Here is an 11,470-nt window from a genome sequence, read left to right as displayed (position 1 = left end):
CTGTATGAGAATGGTTTAAAATTGTAAGTGTTTATGACTCAGTTGTAAAACCATTGATTGTGTGTGTGTCTATACTTGATAGGAGGAGCACTTGAGACCGAAGTTCCAGTTCTATATATGTACCAACAGAATCAATTTCCACCAGTTTCTTTAAACCCAATAACATAATTTATTTCTAATGGGCTGGATGGAGGAACATGATCCATGTAAAAAATTGTTATAGTTTTACTTGAACTGAATGCTCATAAAATATTGGAGTGGGAACTAATTGGATAACAGCACTGCTGGCAACATTTGCGGATTAGATTCGTGCAGCCAAAACGCACAATGACAACCTGGGACTGTGCGGCACCGAATACTCGGGGAAAAACAGTTAAACACTTCGTCCCTGGGTGGGCTCGAACCACCAACCTTTCGATTAACAGCCGAACGCGCTAACCCATTGCGCCACAGAGACTGATGGACATATAAGGTGCAAGACATCCAAAACCAGGGTGTCAGTCAGTTAAAGCTTCAGATTGCTCCGACCGGGATGGAACTTGTCCACTCTCAGTTGTACTTTTCCCAAATAAATGGAGGGACATTCATTGTGGATGTGTGGAAGCAGTCTGGTCCCGCACACTGCAAACACTTCCATGTCACCGCCAACCAGCTCTCCCACAACCGGTGTGATCTACCTTCCAGCCTTCCAGTGCCTTGTCTGTGACGAAGTATTCTTTTGTCCCGAAGCAGGTATTAGGTTTGAATTTCTTTTCAGCTCCTGACTGCGGATATTCCTTTGATTCAACGGGAACTAAATGCTGACAGGGACAGTTGGATTCACCGTTTCTTTGCTTGGTGATATTTCAAAGATTGAAATCGACGCACATCAACCCCAAACCTCCCGTGAGATGGAAGCCCAGTTGCTGTTTCAAGCTTGAATGCAGGTACAAACAGAACTTATTCAAAGAAAGTCCAAGTCCCTGAGACGCCTGATTATTTGCACCAAACTCTCTGCAAAGAGTTGAGGTTCATGTTTGGTGATCTGGGCACATCTTTCCCCAAACTACAACACTTCAAACATAACTCAATGGCTGAAAAGCGCTTTGGGGCGACATGAGTTCCTGAAAGGCGCTGCAGATATGCAAGTCCTTCTTTGCAAAAGTTCGATGCAATTTCAAAATATGCGAGCAATATCAGGGCTCCTCTGGAACCCCTCGTAAATTTCAATGAACAACTCCAAAGGGAAATCACAGCCCGAGACCAACGAGCCAACTGTTTGACAAACGTGAAGATAAGGTGTAACCATGATCAAAGCATTTTTTTGTGTGTCGCTATTCAGAACATAAGAACTTAAGAACTAGGAGCAGGAGTAGGCCATATGGCCCCTCGAGCCTGCTCCGCCATTTAGTATGATCATGGCTGATTCGATCATGGACTCAAGTCCACATCCCTGCCCGTTCCCCATAAGCCTTATTCCCTTATCAGTGAAGAAGCTATCTCTGTCTTAAATTTATTTCATGTCGTGGCTTTCTCAGCTCTCTGAGGCAGTGAGTTTGACAGATTTACAACCCTCTGAGAGAAGAAATTCCTCCTCATCACAGATTAAAATGGGCGGCCCCTTATTCTGAGATTATGCCCCCTAGTTCTAGTCTCCCCTATCAGTGGAACCATCCTCTCTGCATCCACCTTATCAAGCTCCCTCATTACCTTATACGTTTCGATAAGATAACCTCTCATTCTTCTGAATTCCAATGAGTAGAGGCCCCACCTACTCAACCTTTTCTCATAAGTCGACCGCTCATCTCCAGAGTAAACCCAGTGAACCTTCTCTGAACTACCTCCAAAGCAAGTATATCCTTTCGTAAATATTGTAAGTGTTTGTGATCCTCGCTCAATTGCCAGACGGACGGTTTGAATCGCCCCCACCTTACGAAAGTTCTAGATCCGGGAATTATTATTCAGAGTGTAAATTAAATGAGTCATGGAAAGGGATGCTTCAGTGATAAATCGTAGTATATTTATTTGGTCTAACATACACTGTCTAAAACATGCACTGCTAAACTAAATCACTGTCTCTGTGGAGAATAAAATCCCGGTTACAAACAACATACATACAGTACAGAAATGAACCTAGTAACACACAGTAATTCCCTGGTGTATTCTAACCCCACCCCTACCAATGAATTACCCTCCCCAGAATAGCCCTGAAAAGCTTCACTTCTGAGAAAAACCTGAGCCCTTACCCAGCTGGCCTGGGATATCTGGTTACTGGCTTGGGACACTCGCGACCATGTTCACCACCATACGCAGCCCGTTTTCTTGCTCAACTCAGCTGTGGGAAGTCACTGCCTGGTCTACAGTCTCGGTGGCTTCTTCTGCAGTACTGCGGCCCCTTCCTCTGGTACATCGATAGGTGGAGTGAGAGCGAGAGGGAGAGGGGGCTCTCTCTCGACACAAGCTGCAAACTGCAAGCTCCAAGCTTCACACCAAGCTCCAAGCTATAAATAAAGTGGAAAGGACCCTGTCTTTCTGGGAGTCTTGCTACCCCTATCTTTCCCGCCAATCTTTAAAACCCATTTGTTTCTAAGCACGGGTACTTAGTCAGTGATGGGCCATCCCACCCATGCATTGGGCTGATGGCCCTTAGTCTGGGCATCTCTCTGAGCCTTTGTGTTGGGAAAGACCCAGCTCCTCCTTGGCTGGCCAGGCTGGTGGGTTCATTGTTCTGTGTCTCCTTCTGAGATGGAGGTGAGAAGTGCTTTTACAAATTAGACTGGCTTTGTCAGTGGCCCCCCTTCCTGGCTGACAGCTCATTTGTCAATGGATGACAGACAGGTCTTTTGTCCCAACTAACTGCCATGCGGTCTCTGGAGTTTTAACAAAACCAGCTTTTTCACATATCTGCGCAGGGTGTCCCCAGCACAGGGAAAATAGTCTCAGAAAAATAAAATCCACAAAATATTCTCGACTGAGTCCATTCTTTAAACAGAAACTTTGTGTTCTCTTCATTCTGCTCTGCTAATTATCGATCTTGCCACGTAAAAAGTGCGTTGGCATTGCAATGCATTAATGTAAAATTAATGAAAAGAAAATGCAACGTTTTGTCGAGTGCAAAACATGCAGTGCCTGCATTTCAAAAAGCATTGCTTTTATTCATCCACCGGAATGCATATTGCACAGATAATCTCAGCACACATTGTGCAGGCAAAGGCAGCATTCGACAACAAAGTGATTTGTCCTCCGCTGATTTGTAGCAGATAACTGACGGTGGAGCACACAATTTGACAACGGGACTTGTAGATCAAGCATCAATGAAAAAGGCAAAAAACTGCCCACCAGCACCAGGTGTCTTTCACTTGTTTGTCCCAAATTTTCAGCAGCTGGGACAACAAGAATTTAGGTTTCACTGAGATTTGAACTCAAATCACTAGATTTGAAGTCAAGAGGCCTCACCGTTTCACCATGGAACCAACTATTCCAAAATATTTGAAACATACTTCGTCACAGACAAGGCACTGGAAGGCTGGAAGGTAGATCACACCGGTTGTGGGAGAGCTGGTTGGTGGTGACATGGAAGTGTCTGCAGTGTGCGGGACCAGACTGCTTCCACACATCCACAATGAATGTCCCACCCTTTATTTGGGAAAAGTACAACTGAGAGTGGATAAGTTCCATCCCGGTCGGAGCAATCTGAAGCTTTAACTGACTGACACCCTGGTTTTGCATGTCTTTCAGTGTGTATCTGTGTTTCTATGGTTTAGCGCATTCGGCTGGTAACTGAAAGGTGGGTAATCCAAACCCATCTCCGGGCGAAGCCCTTTAATGTTTTTCCCCGAGGATTCGGTGCCGCACAGTTCCGGGTTGTCATTGTGCATTTTCTCTTCACGAATATATTCCGCAAACATTGCAAACTTTGCTGTTATCCAGTGAGTTCCCACGCCAATACTTTTATGAACATTCAGCACAAGTAAAACGATAACAATTGTTTACATGGATCATGTTCCTCCATCCAGTCCAATTAAAATAAATTGTGTTATTGGGTTTAAAGGAACTGGTGAAAATTGATTCTATTGATGCATATATCGAACTGGAACTTCGGTCTCAAGTGCTCCTCCTATCAAGAATAGACACACACACAATCAATGGTTTTACAACTGAGTCATAAACACTTACAATTTCTCATACAGCAGGTAAATGAGATAGGGATAAAAATTCATCACATGTAAAGAGAAAATGAATGATTAAAGATACTACTGTCCCTCAGTAACTATATGATTATTTATTTCATCCTGAAAAAGGTTATCGGTTATTTAACTGTGATTAAATTAATTCTTATTTTTTCATATTAGCAGCATGTCGTCAATTTTATAAGGTTTTGAATTGAAAAAAGCTGTTACAGAAGTTACCGCACTGACCTGGAATCGAAGCTGTTTTTCGGTGGTACAAGGAGTGGTTTTACCCAATCATTTAAAGGTGATTTCAAAGAGTGACGTGGCGTTAAATTCAGATCACGGTAACAATGTGTTTCGTTGTGAAACAAGTGGATTGAAAAGGACAATAATGACACCAAGCATTACGATGCAGCGATGCAGCAATGCAGCGTTCCCTGGTGGTCCAGTGATTAGGATTCGGCGCTCTCACCACCGCGGCCCTGGGTCGATTTCCGGCCAGGGAAATTGCATTTCCATCAAAATTAAAACCTTAGAAGTAAGAGTTACATGCATCTCATGTGGAAAAAAATATTCATTGATTTAAACATCATTAATTAATCCATTGTAGAACTTCAAACATTTAATTTGCCCTGAGTATGTGAGGAACTTTTATCCCGACCTCATTGTATTTTAGGAGCATGGTCCAGCCCCGGTATCTCCACCTGTGAAAGTAGGAAACTGCTGGAAATACACAACAGGACGGGTAGCCTTTGACAAACAATTAAACCCAGGTTACAGACTCTCTTCTTTCCCGTGTCCTTTGCGGGACACTTGTTCCCCTTTAATTTTACAGACTGACTGAGTTCACTAACCGCGGGGAGAGAGTAGGTGTCTCCGCGGCCCCACTGTGCGAACATGGAAGATAACACGATGGGGATGTGGGGTGGTGGGTGGGGATCAGTGACATGTTTGTGTAAAGGGCAGCGGAGGAGAAGGATTGACAGCTGTCAGTGAGGGACAGAAGTTGTTTAAGGTGAGCCAATACATTCCCGATCAGCACAGAAGGCATTCACTGGTCAGCTGCCCTCTGCTGTACTTCTGGTCAGAGCGGTTTCCGCAGTGGAGCCGTTATCACGTTTGCTTTCCACGTGAAAGGATCCCGTGCAGGAAGATTATGTTTAAACTTGCTGTGGATGAACAGTCATGGGCGAGTTTATTCTCCTGTCAAAAGAGCGACAGTGGCTTCTCCCTTATTCTTTAATTGCTCTTTATTTCACTTCACTAAATAGATATATTTGAGTGAGAGAAATTGTACCAGAGTGTCGCACACTTCATCTTTTGTTCCCTTTTAAACACATAAAATGAGGCCGGGGAATAAATACAGAAAACAAAGCAGAGGGATACAGACAAGATGAAGAGAGGAGGGGAAATACTGTCCCCACCCAAAACTAATGCAGAAACTCCTCTGCTGCGCTCGGGGTGGCCACCCGCAGCCTGGATACACTAACGTCCCAACAGTTCATTGATTGTCGGAGTGGGACCGTTCGGCGCTTCAGAAGACAGGTCGAAAAAGCAAAGTCACTGATTCAGTCCCATGTGCTTCTCTGACTGACACCGGGGAAACGGTGAGACAGATTTTGGAGCATAGGTCTGGTTATTGTGAAACAGCAAAGAAAATATGAAGTCTGGATTAAATTATTTAATGTGTATCCTGCTCGTTTCGTGGTTAGGCATTCACAGAGGGAGCCCGAGTTCGGAAAGTAACTTTTTAATTCAAACTTTTTTCAAATAATTACATACAATTAATTAAACTCTGTGGGAGGTGGGGTGATTAAAACATCACCGATCGGAAAGGAATTGCCCGCAGTTAGCCTCCAACCGGAATTTTTGGGCTAATATTCCCACCCGGATTGTTTTGCAGAGTTACAGTCAATACTTCAATAACTGAACTGTAATAATTTCAGGAGATTTCATCATAGATGATATTTTACACCCTATCTGACTTAACACACTCTGAATTTTTGAAATTGGTTTAAAATGTTCATTGCTCAGAAGACAAGGAACCTGGGGTACTTTTTTCAATTTATTTCACAGCAAATATATTCTAAAATGGTGTTTCGGCCCGAGCTCAAACCGGGGCCGTTTCGTGCGTGAGACGAACGTGATAACCACTACACTACAGAAACCACTGCTGAACTTATTGCCCAGAGAGAAGTGTTAAGCCAGACGATGTAATTCTGAATCCCTTTCTGTGAAAAAATCTTTTCACAAACATTTCTCTGACCGAAGCTGCACAAGTCAAAAATGTTCCTTTCAAAGTCGTCAAACTCCCAAATTAACGCACCCCGCGAATCTTCTGGATCAGAAAGCTCGACTTGTGCCGACTCAATCCATAAATCTGACTTTACTCACCCTGTATTTTAGGAGATTGCTTTAAAATGTTCATTGCTCATAAGACACGGAACCTGGGGCTACTTTTGTTCAATGTATTTCACAGCAAATATATTCTAAAATGAAGCACGCGCCCAGGCTCAAACCAGGGACATTTCATGTGGGAGGTGAACATGATAACGGCTACACTACGTAAACCTTTCCTTAACCCAGCCCCCGGTTCGTCATTTGTACCACAATTAAACCCAATGAGATTGGAATAAAAGTTCCTCACATGCTCATGGCAAAATAAATGGTTAAAGATTTACAAAATAATTTATGTATTAATTAATGATGTTCAAGTCAATGATTCTTATTTTTTATACATGATTTGCATATAGATCTGTAAAATAAATGAACTCTTTTTTTTATAAGGTTTTGAATTAAAAGTACAACTTCCCAGGGTGGGAATTGAATCCAGGACACAACGTTGAGAGTATTGAATCCTTACCACTCGACAACCAGGGACCGATAGACCGTTTCACTGCTGCATCATTATAGTTCATGACATTATTGTCATTTTCAGTTCACTTGATTCACACCGAAAAAGATTGTAACTGTTGTGTATGCATGCCTGTTTACTGTGTGATGTCTGTAACACTGCTATGCAACACTGAATATACTCTTACACTCTACAAACCTTACCTACACCAGAGGATGCTGCTGCTTGAGACTGAAAGGTTACCTGCAACCCAGTATATAAAGGAACTCACAGCTTGGTGTCCTCACTCGAGGAGCTTCAAATAAGTGAGGTTATCCACTTTGGTGGTAAAAACAGAGAGACAGACTATTATCTGAATGGTGACAGATTAGGAAAAGGGGAGGTGCAAAGAGACCTGGGTGTCATGGTACATCAGTCATTGAAGGTTGGCATGCAGGTGCAGCAGGCGGTTAAGAAAGCAAATGGCATGTTGGCCTTCATAGCAAGGGGATTTGAGTGCAGGGGCAGGGAGGTGTTGCTACAGTTGTTCAGGGCATTGGTGAGGCCACACCTGGAGTATTGTGTACAGTTTTGGTCTCCTAACCTGAGGAAGGACGTTCTTGCTATTGAGGGAGTGCAGCGAAGGTTCACCAGACTGATTCCCGGGATGGCAGGACTGACCTATCAAGAAAGACTGGATCAACTGGGCTTGTATTCACTGGAGTTCAGAAGAATGAGAGGGGACCTCATAGAAACATATAAAATTCTGACGGGGTTAGACAGGTTAGATGCAGGAATAATGTTCCCAATGTTGGGGAAGTCCAGAACCAGGGGTCACAGTCTAAGGATAAGGGGTAAGCCATTTAGGACCGAGATGCGGAGGAACTTCTTCACCCAGAGAGTGGTGAACCTGTGGAATTCTCTACCACAGAAAGTTGTTGAGGCCAATTCACTAAATATATTCAAAAAGGAGTTAGATGAGGTCCTTACTGCTAGGGGGATCAAGGGGTATGGCGAGAAAGCAGGAATGGGGTACTGAAGTTGAATGTTCAGCCATGAATTCATTGAATGGCGGTGCAGGCGAGAAGGGCCGAATGGCCTACTCCTGCACCTATTTTCTATGTTTAAATGTTTCTATGTACACAGTTTAAGTATCATAACCTGCCTCGTGGAGTCATTACTCAAGGTGCCTACATACACTACAGTAAACGCCACTTGAAATCACATTCCAATGATTCACTGAATCCACCCCTTGTACCACCGCAACACAGGGTCAATTCTTGGTCAGGGAGATAATATTTACAACACAGTTTTCAAACTAATAGCACTATATAAATGTCAACATGCAGCTAATGTGAAAAAATTAATTCATTTGATCATGTTCAATGAACCGATAACTTTCTTTTGCAGAATTAAAGAAATGATAATATGGTTACTGAGGGATAGTGGTACATAAGAACATAAGAACATAAAAATTAGGAACTGGAGTCGGCCATCCAGCCCCTCGAGCCTGCTCCGCCATTCAACAAGGTCATGGCTGATCTGGCCGTGGACTCAGCTCCACTTATCCGCCCGCTCCTCATAACCCTTAATTCCCTTATTGGTTAAAAATCTATGTATCTGTGACTTGAATACATTCAATGCGCTAGCCTCAACTGCTTCCTTGGGCAGAGAATTCCACAGATTCACAACCCTCTGGGAGAAGGAATTCCTTCTCAACTCGGTTTTAAATTGGCTCCCCCGTATTTTGAAGCTGTGCCCCCAAGTTCTAGTCTCCCCGACCAGTGGAAACAATCTCTCTGCCTTTATCTTGTCTATCCCTTTCATTATTTTAAATGTTTCTACAAGATCACCCCTCATCCTTCTGAACTCCAACGAGTAAAGACCCAGTCTGCTCAATCTATCATCATAAGGTAACCCACTCATCTCTGGAATCAGCCGAGTGAATTGTCTCTGTACCCCCTCCAAAGCTAGTATATCCTTCCTTAAGTAAGGTGACCAAAACTGCACGCAATACTCCAGGTGCGGCCTCACCAATACCCTATACAGTTGCAGCAGGACCTCCCTGCTTTTGTACTCCATGCCTCTCGCAATGAAGGCCAACATTCCATTCGCCTTCCTGATTACCTGTTGCACCTGCAAATTAACTTTTTGGGATTCATGCACAAGGACCCCCAGGTCCCTCTGCACCGCAGCATGTTGCAATTTCTCTCCATTCAAATAATATTCACTTTTTCCTGTTTTTTTTTCCCAAGGTGGATGACCTCACACTTTCCGACATTGTATTCCATCTGCCAAACCTTAGCCCATTCATTTAACCTATCTAAATCTCTTTGCAGCCTCTCTGTGCTCCACACATCCTGCTTTCCCACTAATCTTTGTGCCATCTGCAAATTTTGTTGCACTACACTCTGTCCCCTCTTCCAGGTCATCTATGTATATTGTAAACATTTGTGGTCCCAGCACCGATCCCTGTGGCACAACACTAACCACCGATTTCCAACCAAAAAGGGCCCATTTATCCCGACTCTCTGCTTTCTGTTAGCCAGCCAATTCTCTATCCATGCTAATACATTTCCACTGACTCCGCGTATCTTTATCTTCTGCAGTAACCTTTTGTGTGGTACCTTATCGAATGCCTTTTGAAAATCGAAATACACCACATCCTTCGGCACACCTCTATCCAACATGCTCGTTATATCCTCAAAGAATTCCAGTAAATTAGTAAAACATGATTTCCCCTTCATGAATCCATGCTGCGTCTGCTTGATTGCACTATTCCTATCTTGATGTCCCACTATTTCTTCCTTCATGATAGTTTCAAGCATTTTCCCCACTACAGATGTTAAACTAACCAGCCTATAGTTATCTACCTTTTGTCTGCCCCCTTTTCTAAACAGAGGCGTTACATTAGCTGCTTTCCAATCCGCTGGTACCTCCGCAGGGTCCAGAGAATTTTGGTAGATTATAACGAATGCATCTGCTATAACTTCCGCCATCTCTTTTAATACCGGCATTTCGTCAGGACCAGGGGACTTGTCTACCTTGAGTCCCATTAGCCTGTTCAGCACTACCCCTCTAGTGAAAGTGATTGTTTCAAGGTCCTCTCTTCCCACATTCCTGTGACCAGCAATTTCTGGCATGGTTTCTGTGTCTTCCATTGTGAATACCGAAGCAAAATAATTGTTTAAGGTCTCAGCCATTTCCACATTTAGAAACATAGAAACATCGAAAATAGGTGCAGGAGTAGGCCATTCGGACCTTCTAGCCTGCACCACCATTCAATGAGTTCATGGCTGAACATGTAACTTCAGTACCCCATTCCTGCTTTCTCACCATACCCCTTGATTCCCCTAGTAGTAAGGACTTCATCTAACTCCTTTTTGAATATATTTAGTGAATTGGCCTCAACATCTTTCTGTGGTAGAGAATTCCACAGGTTCACCACTCTCTGGGTGAAGAAATTCCTCCTCATCTCGGTCCTAAATGGCTTCCCCCTTATCCTTAGACTGTGTCCCCATTTTTCTGGACTTCCCCAACATTGGGAAGATTCTTCCTGCATCTAACCTGTCTAACCCCGTCAGAATTTTAAACGTTTCTATGAGGTCCCCTCTCATTCTTCTGAACTCCAGTGAATACAAGCCCAGTAGATCCAGTCTTTCTTGATAGGTCAGTCCCGCCATCCCGGGAATCAGTCTGGTGAACCTTCGCTGCACTCCCTCAATAGCAAGAATGTCCTTCCTCAGGTTAGGAGACCAAAACTGTACACAATACTCCAGGTGTGGCCTCACCTAGGCCCTGTACAATTGCAGCAACACCTCCCTGCCCCTGTACTCAAATCCCCTCGCTATGAAGGCCAACATGCCATTTGCTTTCTTAACCGCCTGCTGTACCTGCATGCCAACCTTCAATGACTGATGTACCATGACACCCAGGTCTCTTTGCATCTCCGCTTTTCCAAATCTGTCACCATTCAGATAATAGTCTGTCTCTCTGTTTTTACCACCAAAGTGGATAACCTCACATTTATCCACATTATACTTCATCTGCCATGCATTTGCCCACTCACCCACCCTATCCAAGTCGCGCTGCAGCCTCATAGCATCCTCCTCGCAGCTCACACTGCCACCCAACTTAGTGTCATCCGCAAATTTGGAGATACTACATTTAATCCACTCGTCTAAATCATTAATGTACAGTGTAAACAGCTGGGGCCCCAGCACAGAACCTTGCGGTACCCCACTAGTCACTGCCTGCCATTCTGAAATGTCCCCATTTACTCCTACTCTTTGCTTCCTGTCTGACAACCAGTTCTCAATCCATGTCAGCACACTACCCCCAATCCCATGTGCTTTAACTTTTCACATTAATCTCTTGTGTGGGACCTTGTCGAAAGCCTTCTGAAAGTCCAAATATACCACATCAACTGGCTCTCCCTTGTCCACTCTGCTGGAAACATCCTCAAAAAATTCCAGAAGAATTGTCA

General features: G+C 43.8%; 1 non-coding gene across 1 annotated transcript; it reads right to left on the bottom strand.

Moving 5' to 3' along the window:
- Nucleotides 1-383: 383 nt before the first annotated feature.
- Nucleotides 384-457, bottom strand: trnan-guu (transfer RNA asparagine (anticodon GUU)). Its single transcript has one exon. It is a non-coding gene; the product is annotated as a tRNA-Asn (tRNA).
- Nucleotides 458-11,470: the final 11,013 nt, after the last annotated feature.

This window comes from Pristiophorus japonicus, unplaced genomic scaffold (genome assembly GCF_044704955.1).
Source record: "Pristiophorus japonicus isolate sPriJap1 unplaced genomic scaffold, sPriJap1.hap1 HAP1_SCAFFOLD_130, whole genome shotgun sequence".
Taxonomy (NCBI): domain Eukaryota; kingdom Metazoa; phylum Chordata; class Chondrichthyes; family Pristiophoridae; genus Pristiophorus; species Pristiophorus japonicus.
This window is presented reverse-complemented; position numbering and strand designations above follow the sequence as displayed.